We start from the raw sequence: 16,146 nt of genomic DNA on the forward strand, positions 1-16,146 counted from the left end.
TTACATCGAACAAATACGTTCATGTAAAGTATTATTCATTCAATACCTTGATAGCATTTCCAAATTCATAAAATAAATCTCATATCTTATATTCATTTCAACTAATCCGTTCAATGTTTTATCAATATTTCTCAATTTAAAAATCACACATATGTATATATATTTATTTATACATAATTGTTCGTGAATCGTCAGGCATGGTCAAAGGGTATTTGATTAAATGAATATAGTTTCAAAACTTTCGAGACTCAACATTATAGATTTTTTGCTTATCGTGTCGGGTACATATAAAGATTAAAGTTTAAATTTGATCGGAAATTTCCGGGTCATCACAAAGTCGGTAGAATAAGTTCCAAGAATTAAAATAGTGAGCCAGTTATTTACATCTCGGGTAGTGTATAATATATCAATGGGTTTAAAGTTTAGACCTACCCGATTGTCACTACTTAATTCTTTTCTAAGTGTAGCTTTTAGTATATGGATATGTCTTTTTTCTGGTTCTTGGTCAAATGGATCGTTATATACCGACATACATACTATAGGGTGGACAATTCCTAACATTTCCTCCCGTTCATTCTCGGGATCAAAGGTTTCACCTCTATTACCCAATTGGGTGAAATCCGAGGTGTCATTATCTATTACAGCTCGTAGTTCATCTTCGGTAGATGACTCGTCTATTGAGAATATTGGGTTGGATGGTTGTGGCTGGATTGAAGCAAATTCTTCTTCATTAACGGTCCTTATTGGTTCCTCCACTTTGGTCTCGGGGGTAAAATTTTCAACGTTATCATTTTCCCAAGAGTAACAATTTGTCACCCTTACTTCTTCTTCATCCATTGATGGATTTATGATTTTGTCGGTAGAGGCTAATGTGTCGATATGTTGTGAAATTGGTAAAACTGAATAAAAAGTATCATCGGGATAATTGGTGATTTTGGAGCTCTCGAATTCATCAAAATTCGATGATATGAAATTTTCTTGCACAATACTCCTCAGATCAACAGGTGAGTAGTCTGATAGAGTTTCAGCTTGCCTATTTATAAACTCTCTCATTTGTTCATTTTGAGCATCAAGTTCTTCGAGTTTGATTTTCATATTGTCTAAAAGATTTTCAGACACATAATGTTCCTCATCTTCTGGTTGTTGAGTTTGGATATATTCTTGGGAATAATCCCAATTTGAATTGTATTCTTCATAATTATTCCATTCAGGTTCCATGGGTGCGTAATTTTCCATAGGAACATAATAATAACATTCCCATGTTGAATGATAATCTCCACAGATTTCACAACCAGTTATTGTTTCGTCATTCGTGATCCAAGATTGACCGAACGAATTGTCATCAACACCCGTTTGAGAGTATTGATTAAATTGATTTCGGATGTCATAAAGAGTTTCCAAAATATTCTCGAGATTTTCCATAATGCGCTTATTAATAAATTTTAGCTACAATGTGGTGCATTTACTTAATTATCCTATTAGTTATAAAAATAAAAATTATATAAGTTATCAAATTAATAGACTTTTCTGCTTTTGCCCACGTTTCGAATAGCCAATAGATGCAGCAGGGAGCCAGAACCCTTTAAATCGGAAGCTCACAACTCAGCCACTAACAAATCCAACTATTACTACGAAGCAGAAAATTTGGATGTCTATCAATTTAACCGCTTAAAATAATTTTTCTTTTTGAAATTTTAGAGGAGAAATAGAAAATTCTATGTCCTAAAAACTAGAGCGTCGAGAAATAAGAAAGAAAAAGATTGCGCGTCGAAAAACGTCGAAAAAGGGCGAAAAATAAAAAGTCGAAAAATAATAATAAAAAAGAAAAACGTCGAAACTTAAAAGTCTAAAAACTAAATCTAAAAAGTTGCGCCTAAAGGTATTAAAGCTTAAAAGGAAATCTATATCCAAAACGGCAATAACTTAAAAAGTACTAAAATTTAAAACGGCGTCGCAAAATTCTAAAGCGCCTAAATTTTAATCTAAAGAAAAAGCACTTAAGGGATTTTACGGCAAAGCCTAAGAGTCTAGAAATATAAAAATAAGCTACGGCAAAAACTACAACTTTACGAACGAAAAATATACAACTTACGAATTCAAACAATAAAAATATACAATTTATAAAAAGGAGCTAAAAATGATAAAATTATTTATTTTTATAAAAATATTATTTTTATATTATTATTTTATAAAAGATATTAATTTATATAATTAATAATAATATTAAAACTTAATATTAAAAATTAAATTAAAAATAAAACTAAGATAAACTAATTAATATTTTAATTAACCCTAAATATAATTAATAATTAAATTTTTAACCCTAGCAGCGTAATAAATGAGGTACCAGGTTCAGCTGTCAGAGCAGCTCCGCGAGTGCGGGTTTATTCTGCCCAAGAAGCTCCGCAAGTGCGGAGGTATGCAGATTCAGAATATTTTGCAGGTTTAAATGCTTTCGTTTTTTTTTTTTTTTTGTTTTTTTTAGATTTTATATTGTTTTCTAAAAATTATATATAAAAATATTTACACGAATGTATATTAAAAATATAGCATTTCGCTTCGGCGTTCCCCGGCAGCGGCGCCAAAAATACTTGATGTTATGCGAGGCGTATATGAAATAGTGTATATTTTACTAGGAAAAACTATTAAATACGATACAATTTTACACAAGATATTTATTTATTTATAGAATGGATATACTTAAACCTTGCTACAACACTTATAGGCAGTGTACCTAATCGTAGAGTAGTATAGTTTTTAGTAAGTCCGGTTTGTTCCACAGGGAGACGACTTATTTTACACTATATTTTAAACAACTATATTTGTACAAAATATATATTTTTATATATAATAATAATAATATAAAAGGGGGTTTTTACCGTTTAATGATCGGTTTGTCGATTTTATATTTTAAGTCACAATTAAAACCTAATGAAAAATATAAATGACGATAATTTAAGTGCGATAATTAAAAGTGCAATAAATAAAATGATAGTAAATAAAAATGCGATAATTAAAAGTGCAATTAAATATGAAATAAAGGAATTACGCTTATTTAAACTTCCGTAATCATGATGTTTGACGTGTTGATTTTTAGTTTATTCCCATGAGTTAATTATCCTTTGTCCTGGATTATTTAATATGTCCGTCTGGTTTTTGTCCATAACAATCCATCAGTCATAAATATAAAATGCGAGTGTCTTTGTCAAATTATCCTTATACCCGAAGTCAAATATTCCAACTAATTGGGGACTTAAACTGTAACAAGGTCTTAATACTTTGTTTAATAATTACACCAGGATATCGACTGCGTGTAACCCAAGGTTTTAATACTTTGCTATCAATTATGCCAAGTGTCCTTGTACATAATTTCACCCCCGTTTTAGTAATTCTAGTGACTATTAATTCATTCCCGTGTCCGGTTAAATGAACGATTATTCGTACATATAAATATCCCGCCCATCGTGTCCGATTGAGTGTATATGGTTATTTATAGGTGCGTCCAATTGTAATTCTTTATATTAAAATTAACAAACTATCATTTAGTTAAACAAATATAAAGCTCATTAATAGCCCAGAGTCTAATTTCCACAAGTGTCGTTCTTTTGTCTAAACCCCAATTATGGTACAAAGCCCAATTACCCAATTTTAGTATTTTAGCCCAACATCATGATTACTTCGTCTTAAATAAGCATAATAATAACTTAAGTACGAGACATTAATTTAAAAAGGAGAACATAACTTACATTGAGTATTTATCGCGTAGTGTTACACGGACAGAGCTCCGACTTTAAAACCCGTAAAATAACCTTTGCATAACCCAAAACTAATCTAATATAAAGCTATACTATATATATATATATATATATATATATATATATATATATATATATATATATATATATATATATTATATATATTTATTATATATTACAGAGGGAGAGATTATTGTTTTTTTGGTATAAAACTCGGCAGAAGCTCGTTGAATTTATAGGAAATTTTGATCCTGGTGTGCTCCGCGATCGTGGAGGTTTAAGCCTTCAGAGCTCCGCGAGTGCGGAGGTCCGAAATCCAGCTCACAAATTTTTGGCCATTTGCTTGTCGACGTTTTATTTAAATATATATAATATATAAATAATTTATATAATTATTTAAATATTATATTATATTCTTGTGCATAGTTGACTCATAATTTTTAGTCCGTTGCGTCAGGCGTTGATAGTTGGCTCAGGTCCCAGTTCCGGATTTCCGAACGTCCTTTCGTATAATTTAATATCTTGTACTTTGCGTTCCGCAACTTGTACTCTTGTCATTTTTAGACGTTTCTCATCAATAATTTGAACCACTTGAATTGTATCTTGTACAATTGAGCTTTTTGGATGTTTGCGTCTTCAAATCGTTGTTTTCGCCTTTTGTCTTCGCACTTATTTAATATAAACGATTACAACTTAAAATAGGACAATTACAACTAAATAATTTACATATTGGGAGGATATTGCTACTAAATATATGTTCATTTGGAGCACTATCACATACTCATAACCTCCAAAGCTATAACCCATAATTTCCTTAGCTCTATCCCGCTCGTAAAACCCGTTTTGAATTAACACGCGCATGACCTCGTCATAGTATTTTATGTATAAAATACTAATAATAATAATACTAACTCATAATAATAAGAATATAATTAATAATAATAATAATATTAATTTTTGAAAATAAATATAAATATTGATACGAGAGATTGAGAGATATGAATTATGAAAGAATCAAACGGGTTCGAGCTTTATAGTCCAGTTCAGGACCCATGAGCTCCGCGATTACGGAGTGGGTATGGGGAAGATGGCCACGATCACGGCACAGTGGTTTCCAGCTCACCACTTAATTCCCTCGTGGGCTGCGGACGGTTTATAATATTTAATATATAATATATTTTATTTATATAATTAATTATATATTATATTATATTTACGTGTATAGTAAACTCGTAATTTTTGTTCCAACGAATTGTACTATGTCACTCGACTTATGTCCCGGTTCCGGTTTCTCGAACACATTTTCGTACGCTTAGAAAACTAGCACTTTACGTTACGCAACGTGTACCTTTATCAATAATTAGACTTAATCATCTAAAGACTATATTACCCAAAGCATAACTTTTGTATTTGAGTGTCGTGGTCATTTGCTTCCATAAAGCAAAGTCTCGTTGTTTATCCAAATATATTATTTTAAATCAACCGTTAAATATTATATTTTGTCACTTGTAATATATATATATATATATATATATATATATATATATATATATATATATTTCCTTATTAAAAAAATATAAATGTGTTCATATTGAAATATTTACCTAATAATACAATATTTAGTTTTTCAAAACTAATTATATTTTAAAGTTTGATTTTGGAATCGTTTAAATAGTAGAAAAATATTATATCAAATCACGTTTACGTTTTTGAAACACTTTATATATTTGTAATTTATAATATAAGCTTTATTTAAATTCTTCAAAAGTCATATACAAATTCTCATATAAAACGTCTTAATTAATAAAGTTCTTTTTAACTGAAACGTTTTTATGCGTTTAAATCAAATATGATAACTTTGTTTTTTAAAACTAAATATATATAATAATCATTTTATTAAAAGGTTAAAATGGAAATCGTTATATAATAAAGCATAAAAAATAAAGTTATTTATACTCAAAATAGATTTCAAGCTTTTAAATTACAGTTTGTTGGTGAAGCGTAAGATAAGGTTTAAAGGTTAGATAAACGTTTGAAATCATTTTAAAGTAAAACGTTGATATCTAACTTCTAAGTTATCCATATTTCATAACCTTACTTTCTCATTAAATAATACGAAAGTTAAAATAGTTATCTTATAGAAATCACGAGGAAAATATTGTAAAGCATGAATTGAAGATCAAACGGGAATTTCCACTAACCCTTGTCTAGCTTTCGCTTCATGACACTTTGTCCTTACTCAAAGATCACTTCACCATTTATTCCGAATATCGTTAAAAAGGAAAGGTTTCCTAAATCAAAGTGAACCTCTCAACAGAGACTCGTAATCATATCACAATGTATCTGATAAATCAATCATTTGATATTATCTTCTAATTCCATCGATAAACATATTGAAACAAATACGTTCATGTAAAGTATTATACGTTTAATACTTTGTTAATATTCTCAAGTTATAATATATACACACATATATATATTCATATCCATTTATATAATGGTTCGTGAATCATCGAAATTTGGTCGAGGTTAAAATGAATGTATGAATACAGTTTTAAATTCTTGAGATTCAACTTAACAACTTTGCTTATCGTGTCGGAATAATATAAAGATAAAGTTTAAATTTGGTCAGAAATTTTCGGATTGTCACAAATAAGCCCCACCAACAACCACAACCTAAGACTACACTCACAAGATATGAAAATAAAAACTATCCAACTAACCAAACAACTACACAAGCACAAACTAACTACCATCAATGTTGTTGTTATCAACGCCACCGTTTGCACAAGCCTTGAACGAAAATGTTGACTCGATTCTGACTCCGTCATCTGTGGAATTCAGGCCACCATTCCTATACATGTCAAAAAACTTCCTTTTTCTAACACTCGACCCGAACCAGAACCCACATAAGTCCACTTACAATCCGCCATATTCTGAGTGTCTTTGAAGGTATTTTGTATCTCAACCCCCACCTCGTCATCCTCACTGTAATCATGTAAACAAATAGAATTAATTATCGCCTTCTTCTTACCCTTACCTTTCATCTTGACCCCACATTTACTACCAACATTCTTCACCTCGTCTTTACGAAATTTACTTGAATGAACGTGCCAACTCCGACAAAAATCTTTACAAGCCGAATCCACACAGTTGCAAAACTTTCTACCTGCGCTATTACCCGTAGCAAATAATATAAATTATATTATATTATATTATATTATATTATATTATATTATATATACTAAAAGAGATGGTTCTTCATGTCGTTGCAGTGAAAAATTGACGTTTCATGACTTGTGGTCACACTAGAAATTTACACCTTGCCCCCCAAAAAGATTTCAACAAATACAATTTTTCAGGGGTTTAAAATGTAAATTTATTTTTTATTTAATTCAAAAAACAAAACTCACCATTAACTTCAACGGGCCTTATCTTCCTACCCGATGCGAGTTAATTTTCACTGCTACTACCATTAAACATGAAATAACTTTTCGAACAAAACGAGACTAAGTACGTTCGAAACGGACAATTTTTCAAAAATGGTACGCGCACCTACATCTAAAATGGGTCTTATCTTCCAACTCGACGCGAGTTAATTTTCACCGCTACCATCATTAAACTTGAAATAATTTTCCGAACAAAATGAGACTAACTACGTTTGAAACGGACAATTTTTCAAAAAACGGTACGCTTACCTATATCTAAAACAGGTATTAACACATGGGTCGTTTCCCCTTCTGTACATACACAAAGCTACGTTAAATATGAATATACAGGCCGAAAGCCCCCGCCGGGCTAGTTATAATATTAAAAGTCATTCTGCCTTTGAATAAAAATATTGACATATATATAAATGGGTAATTGATGTCGATAATATCTTAAAATACAAAAGCAGAAGTTTTTGCTTAAATAGTATTTATTTACGTTGAATTTACAATAACATGAAAGAGGGAAAAATAATTATGAAAAAAGTATAACCGGGTTTGTGAAACCCGGTTTCATAGATTTCTCATCAAACTTTTGTTCTCATACTCGGTTTATAATTATCTGGCATTTATCTCGAAACCGATCATGGTAAACATTGTTTGTTATAGCTTTTCTCAAAACCGAGTTTGGGAAACTCGGTTTGTCAGCTTTTACTGAAATCTTGTTTGGAAGACTCGGTTTTGTAAACCCTACTTTCTTATATAAAAACACTTGTACATTTTATTTGAATGTATCACCAAACCCTAATTTTATACGATTTCAAACTCACTAGACAATGTTAGTCCCAAATCTATTTAAGGTCGATCGGTTTTGTTAGTGTAAGTGGATTTAGGATGAACTAGAGAGATGGTAGAGAGAATATGTGTGAAACTTGGAATATTAGATTAACTCACCTAGTGATAAAATGTGTGGGAGGTTGCTTTATATACTAGCAACCTCCTTTAGTTACAAGGGTGGTAATTAATCATAATTAGCATGGTAAACTAACTAGATAACTATTACATAGTAACTATTACATCAATACTAACTAAAACCACATGCCACACATAATAGACAATATTCATTGTAAACAATCTCCCCCTTGGCATGGGGTTTTCAAAACAGTGTTGATTGTCAATAGTTTTCCCTTTGTCTGCAGTCTCCCCCTCGATTGTCGACCATTAGTCCTTTGCATGAGGTTTTAAACAGATTTAACCTTCCATTGATCATTTTCTTGCAGTTTCTTATGCAGACTTCTTCTGGGCTTTGATTTCGGTTTGAAGCTATGAAGCTTTTGATGCTATTAGCTTCGAACACGAACTTTTACACATAGGATGAGTTGATCTGGGAGTGCTATGGTTGATTTGTTCTGTCTTCTTCTTTAGTTCGGGCGGGCGATGAGGTCTTGATTTTTGACTTTCGACCATCTTTATGAAATGTTGAGAAGGTCTTGAAAGAAGCTCAATATGATCTTGTGTAAACCTCTTTTGCTCCCCCTCAAATGTTGAGTCGTCTTTTTCGTGACCGTAATTGGTTTGTTTTGACTCTGTGTCATTCTCTCCGCATGATGAATATGGTATACCGTGTTCAACATGTGTAGCACGAATAAAGCATCCCGTGTTCATCGCAAAATAGCAGAGAGAATATATGTTTATCGTCAGAGAGGGAATGTGTACCTGCTAAGAAGAAGTAAAGAGGTTAAGGTAAAAGTTTGATCCTCAGGGAAAGCAGGATCTTCGGAAACCATTTCTGGTTTTATAAATATCAAGCTAGTTTTTATACTAGACAGGTTTAAATCAGGCATGCTAGTTGTTACGCTAGAAAAGTTTCCTGAAACCAAAACTGTTTCCAGATTTGGGGACCTCACCGGTATTAGTAGGTCCAAGTTTAACCTAGGTGGATGTTGAGGATGACTGGTCACCGAAGTTCCAGTCGGCGTTAGCAAGCTATCTTCCTCCATGATTAAAGTATCATGGAACTTTTGTGCCACTATGTCGCTCTTGGTTATACCAAGCCTTCCAACTGTATTTAACACCGTATTGGTGTCGGTAGAAATCAATGTAATGTAGGAAGATGTTACATCACGTCCTGAAGTCATTGATATGTCATGAGGTGACAAATCTCTTTCAGTTGTTGCACTCTCAAGGAGTGTGTGTAGTCAGGCTTAATTGTTGACTGATTGTTAAGGTGATCGTTCTTCTGGAGGTCTGATAAATCTACCAAGGTAAGCCTGAGCATTGTCATATTGCCTCTCCATTGAACTACACAGATCTCCCTCATCAACATAAGTATGACATCTGGACCCTGTTTGAGGTCCCACCTTCTAAAATAAGGTGTTGATAGAGGATTTCCGGCCGATACGCATGGTTCCTATTCATGGTTTTTCGAAACCCCTTCGGCAGTTTGAGACTCTAAACACTTAATTTGCATCAATATGTTGGGTCATTCCACATTTGAGGTAGTCATCTAGACACATCCTCCTGAGGCAGTCACTAGGACACATCCTCCATCATTTGATGACTATTTTGTTTGAGACAGTCATCTAGACACATCCTCCTATGCTAATCACCAAGACACATCCTCTGTCATTACTGACATTTGAAACTTTAAACTCCCCCTTGATAGTTGCACATTTAAGCTTTGGTTTCTTGGGAGAGTTATGTGTGAAAATACGGGTTTTACACTGTTATTTGTGCAAAAGCCATTTTGATGTTTAACACCACTTTGAAGTGTGTTTGACACCACTTTGAGATGCGGGTTCTACACAGAAGTTTGTAGAAGCCATTTTGGATGGAACTAATGTTGGTTTTAATAATTTTATCCTCCCCCTCAATATATGACGTGTCATATTTTGGATAAAACCTTTATTTTCTTGGTCGTTTTCTCCCCCTCAAAATATGATTTATTTGGAATTAAAACATATTTTGACAATTTGCTACACAGAAAATATAGGTTTTGATGAGAAAGGTTGTAAGGCAGTTGAGACGCGGGCCATATAAGGTTTTGGTGAAAACCTTCTTTGCGGGTCTAATTAAGGTTTTGGATAAAACCTTCTTTGAAGTGCTAGTTTCATACAGATCTATATGGGAACCATACAAATCTATATGGGAACCATCATTCCCTCCTTCTCCCCTTATTTTTTTTTTTTTTTTTGACATTTCCACTGAAATGTTTTTAAGAGAAAGAGTGGAAGACAATTACGGCGCGGTGCATACACTGAAATATGAGCATACACGATATAAGGTTTTAGATAAAACCTTCTTTGGAGTGAGGGTCCCATAGAGATCTATTATGGGAACCATCATGATCTATAGGGGAACCAACTTTCCCCCTTCTCCCCCTAAAATTTTTTTGACGTTTCATATTTTGATAACTGTAATTTCATTGCGGGTCTCATTGCTCCCCCTAGGCACATGCATTGCTCCCCCTAGACACATGCAGTTGCCAATTTCATCCAGGAGAAGAAACTCAGATGATTCTTTTTCAACGGATGGTGATTTGCCTACAACTACTGAAGTATATGTACCAATGGTTATTGATTCAGGCGAAATTGGTTTTGGATTAATCGGGGATTGGACGAGGTTGGAGGAAAGATAGGTTCAAACAACACATCAGGTCATCTGAGGTTGCAAGTGGATCATGCCTGAGTGTACAGTCAGGTGTCAGCGGGTTGAATCCGGGTCTTGAACCGTTGTGTCCAAGAACCATTTTGAAATCAAATCAATTTTTGAAAGTCAAATTTGAATACCATTTATAGGCATTGTCGATCAGACTTATGGACATTGAATTCCACTTGGGTCTGATACACGGCGTATCCTTAGAAAATTGATTTTGTGGAATCAAGGATGATTGAAAATCTTTTGACATAGCCAGAAAAACGGATCTCGGTTTAAGTTTAAGTAACTCAGACGAAGAGTACTTAGTTAGTTTTGAAGAAGAAGTAGATCTTGGTGTTGAAAATGGTTTGGTTGTCCACTTCTTATTTGACACTTGTTTAGCAAGATTATTCTTTGAGTGTTTAGAAACAAGGTCAATTTTGGTGCATGGGGTATTTCTCGGACCTATGGATGATTTCATGGGTTTGTGTGGAAGCCAACCATATTGATCGTGAAGCCCTGTAATCTCCCCATTTTTCCCATAAGTTGTTTCTAGAAACGGACGGTTGATCTTGGTCTGGTAACTGGAGTAAATCTTTTTGCTTGGGAACTTGGATACTACGGGTAGGGCAACGTTAAATTCCCTTAGTTTGGGTTGGGTAACTTTAGGTTCATTTGGTTTCTAGGATGTTTTTCTCAGAGTCGCCATTGACTTTAGAGAACCTCGTTCTTTTAGTTTGGGTTAGAGGACCTTTTGGGTGGTGTATCCAGGTGAACTTTTGGTTTCATGGGGGATTTCCTCGGTGACTGTGTAGACTTAGGAGGACCGTTGTCTTTTGGTTTTGGAACCGCCAAGGTCTTTGGTGTTTTACGTAAAGCAGTCTTCGAGTACATTGATGATTGGTACACTATAGGTTTGGGATTGGTCTTGGCAAAGGTCACCTACTTTTTCATAGTCTTGGGAGTAGACGTTGAAGCATTGGACAACTCGGACTTAGTAACTCGAGAACCAACTGACACATTTGATTTTGGAGTGTTAGTGGAGGTCAGTAGGGTCTCAGTAACAGGACAGATCTTGTAAGAACCAGGTTTAGAATCAAAAGTCAATTTCCTGTGAATAATGGATATATTGGGTTCAGAATATATGGTCTTGGTCACAAAGTCCATACTTTCGAGGGAATCACATTGATCATGCAAGGTCTCATTATCTTTCTTAAGTAGATTCACATGAACTTTTAACTCCTGAATTTCTAAGATAAGGTTATTAATAGAAACTACAATAGAGTCTTTAAAATCATAAGCGGGTTCTACTTTGGAAACTACAGACATTTTCTCAATTGTTGCTAGAATTTTCTTGTAGGTCTCACATTTAACCTGCAGATCTATGTTTTCTCATTCTATCTTGTCAACAAATTGAGTAAGGTCAGTCTCAACATCCTGAGCTCCTAAGGAGATAGGTTCTTTCTCGGGTTGCGGTTCTAACTTAACTTCTGGAATCTTGGGTTGAGATTCTAAGCAGTGATCTAGAGATTTGGACCTAGATAATTCTAACCTACGTTCAACAATGTCAAACTTGGTCAAAAAAGAATCAATAAAGTCTTTGAGTTCTTGTGCTAGACCTTCACAATTGATGGAGTCATTCACGGATCTTGGGTTTGAATCCCGTGATTCAGTGTTCTTTGAAATCAATTCACAAAAACTAACAACTTGATTTGCAATTTAATTTTCAAGTTTATGAGCATTGGAGACCAGTTTGTTGTTTTGGGATTCAATGACAGAGATCTGGTGTTGTAAAGCCTTAATGATCATTTGAAATTTGAGTCCGTTGTCAAAATATTTGATTTTGTTTTCATCAAGGTCGTCCTCCAAAATGATGATGTATCTTTCTAAAACCAAGGTTGGTAAATATATTATACACTTTTTAGGACAATTTTGAGCATTCAAACTTTCAAAATCATCGAATAAATTGTGTGAAGGCCCGTCCTAATCCATCTGGACGAAGTCTTCAACATTTGGTTCCATTGCGAGGTACTGACCTCTATATGATAAGTTTTGCAAACATTGCAGTCTTTTAAAAGACAAACTCATTTCAAAATATAACCTTTCGATACAAATGATATATGATTCCCCTAATATGAATGACTAAACTGTCATTGACTTTATAACAATCTTTTTGATTTCAAACGACTTGAATGCAACGTCTTTTGAAATATGCCATGAATGACTCCAATTAATATCTTTAAATTGAGCAAATGCACAGCGGAAGATTTCTTTCATACCTGAGAATAAACATGCTTAAAAGTGTCAACCAAAAGGTTGGTGAGTTCATAGGTTTATCATAACAATTATTTCAATATTTTAATAGACCACAAGATTTCAAATATTTAACGTCACACGTAACCCGTGTATAAAACATGATACACATAATTTGTGTATAAAAATCATTCATATGGTGAACACCTGGTAACCGACATTAATAAAATGCATCTAGAATATCCCCATCATTCCGGGACTCTCATCAGACATGATAAAATCGAAGTACTAAAGCATCCGTAACCCGGATGGGGTTTGTTAGGCCCAATAGATCTATCTTTAGGATTCGCGTCAATTAGGGTGTCTGTTCCCTAATTCTTAGATTACCAGACTAAAAAGGGCGATATTCGGTATAATAATCCAACCATAGAATGTAGTTTCAAGTACTTGTGTCTATTTTGTCAAACATTTATAAAAACAGCGCATGTATTCTCAGTCCCAAAAATATTTATTGCAAAAGCATTTAAAAATGGAGCAAATGAAACTCACAATACGATATTTTGTAGTAAAAATATGCATACGACTGAATTGAACAATGCATGGTTGGCCTCGGATTCACGAACCTATATTCAATTATGTATATTAACACATGTAATATTAATCAACTAAGTTTATATATATATATATATATATATATTTATATATATATATATTTTATAATATATATAGATTAATATCCTTATATATAATTATATTAATCCTTATAATTTATTATAATACTTATATGATATATATACTTTAAAATTGTGATAATAATATAAATAATATTATATTAGTTAATATATTTAAAAAAACTAGTATTAGTATACTTATGATATATGTAATAAATATATATTTTTATATAAATATCTTTTGTTTGTAAAAATAATAATTATAATAATAATAAAATAATGATAATAAATATAAAACTTAGATTTAATAATAATAATAATAATAATAATAATAATAATATTAATTATTTTAATGATAATAATAATAATTATGATATTAATATTAGTAATAATAATAATAATAATAATAATAATAATAATAATACTAATAATAATAATAATAATAATAATAATAATAATAATAATAATAATAATAATAATAATAATAATAATAATAATAATAATAATAATAATAATAGTAGTAGTAGTAGTAGTAATAGTAATACTACCTTAAATAGAAGAGCTTCAAAAATAAATTGCCACAGCCCGGGCTCGAACGCAGACCTCTCGTTCCCCTAACACACTGATAATGCTAAAAACAAACATATATTTCATAGCATTATCCCTCAAGAAAGACAAGCTTTTAGTTGCAATTGTTCTATTTACAAGTGATATTCGATTAAATAATAAAAGGTGAAGACAAAAGACAGATTCGACGAATTGAAGACGCAAATGACCAAAACGCTAAAAAGTACAAAGAACACTCCAAGAGGTTCAATTTATTGATGAGAAACGTCTAAAAGTTACAAGAGTACGACCGCAAAACGCAAAGTACAAGATATTAAATTGTACACAAGGACGTTCGAAAATCTGGAACCGGGACATGAACCGAGCATCAACGCGCGAGTCAACGGAGCTAAAATTACAATTCAACGGAGCACAAGAATATAATATATATATATATATATATATATATAATTATATAAAATTATATATATTATATTATATAATATTTAAATATCGAGCAGGCCACGTTTTGGATTCATATGTGACCAGGAATAGGCGGCCATGCGATCGCATGGCCAGCATGAGTAAAACTCATGCGATCGCATGAGCCCAATAGTGTGGCCAGGTTCTATAAATAGCGACGAGTTTCAGAGAATTATGTACACCTTTTTCTAATCTCTTACTCTCTCAATATATATATTTATTTATAATTTTAATTTTAATTTAAGATTAATAATAATAAAGTTATGTTAGCGAATGTTTTAAGTTTGTAAGTCGAAACTCTGTCCGTGTAACACTACGCTATTAATACTCATTGTAAATTAAGTTCAACCTTTTTAAATTAATGTCTCGTAGCTAAGTTATTATTATGCTTATTTAAGCCGAAGTAATCATGATGTTGGGCTAAACATTAAAACGGGATTATTGGGCTTTGTACCATAATTGAGGTTTGGACAAAAGAACGACACTTGTGGAAATTAGACTATGGGCTATTAATGAGCTTTATATTAACTAAACGATACCTCGTTAATTTAATATAAAAGTTACAATTTGACGTATCTATATATAACCACATACGCTTAATCGGGTACGGTGGGCGGGATATCTATAAATACGAATAATTTTTCATTTTACCGGATACGGGGATGGATTAATAGTTACTGAACTCATTAAAACAGGGGTGGATTACATTCAAGGGTAATTGGTGTAATTGTTAACAAAGTAGTAAAACCTAGGATTACACGCAGTCGATAACCTGGTGTATTCATTAAACAAATTATTAAGACCTTGTTACAGTTCGAATCCCCAATTAGTTGAAATATTTGACTTCGGGTATACGGATAATTTGACGAGGACACTCGCACTTTATATTTATGACCGATGGACTGTTATGGACAAAAACCAGATGGACATATCGAATAATCTAGGACAAAGGACAATTAACCCATGGCAATAAACTAAAATCAACACATCAAACATCATGATTACGGAAGTTTAAATAAGCATAATTCCTTTATTTTATATCTCATCGCACTTTTAATTATCGCAATTTTATTTAGCGTCATTTTATTTATCGAACTTTTAATTATCGAAATTTTATTATCGTACTTTACTTTACGCTTTAAATTAAGTTATATTTATTTTTAATATTTTACATTAGGTTTTAATTGTGACTTAAGACATAAAATCGACAAACCGGTCACTAAACGGTAAAAACCCCCTTTTTATAATAATAATAATAATAATACTACTTATATATATATATTTATACAAATATAGTTATTAAAAAATATAGCGTTAAACTTGGCTAGCTCCCTGCGGAACGAACCGGACTTACTAAAAACTACACTACTTTAC

The sequence above is a fragment of the Rutidosis leptorrhynchoides genome, chromosome 6 (assembly GCF_046630445.1).
Source record: "Rutidosis leptorrhynchoides isolate AG116_Rl617_1_P2 chromosome 6, CSIRO_AGI_Rlap_v1, whole genome shotgun sequence".
Classification (NCBI taxonomy): domain Eukaryota; kingdom Viridiplantae; phylum Streptophyta; class Magnoliopsida; order Asterales; family Asteraceae; genus Rutidosis; species Rutidosis leptorrhynchoides.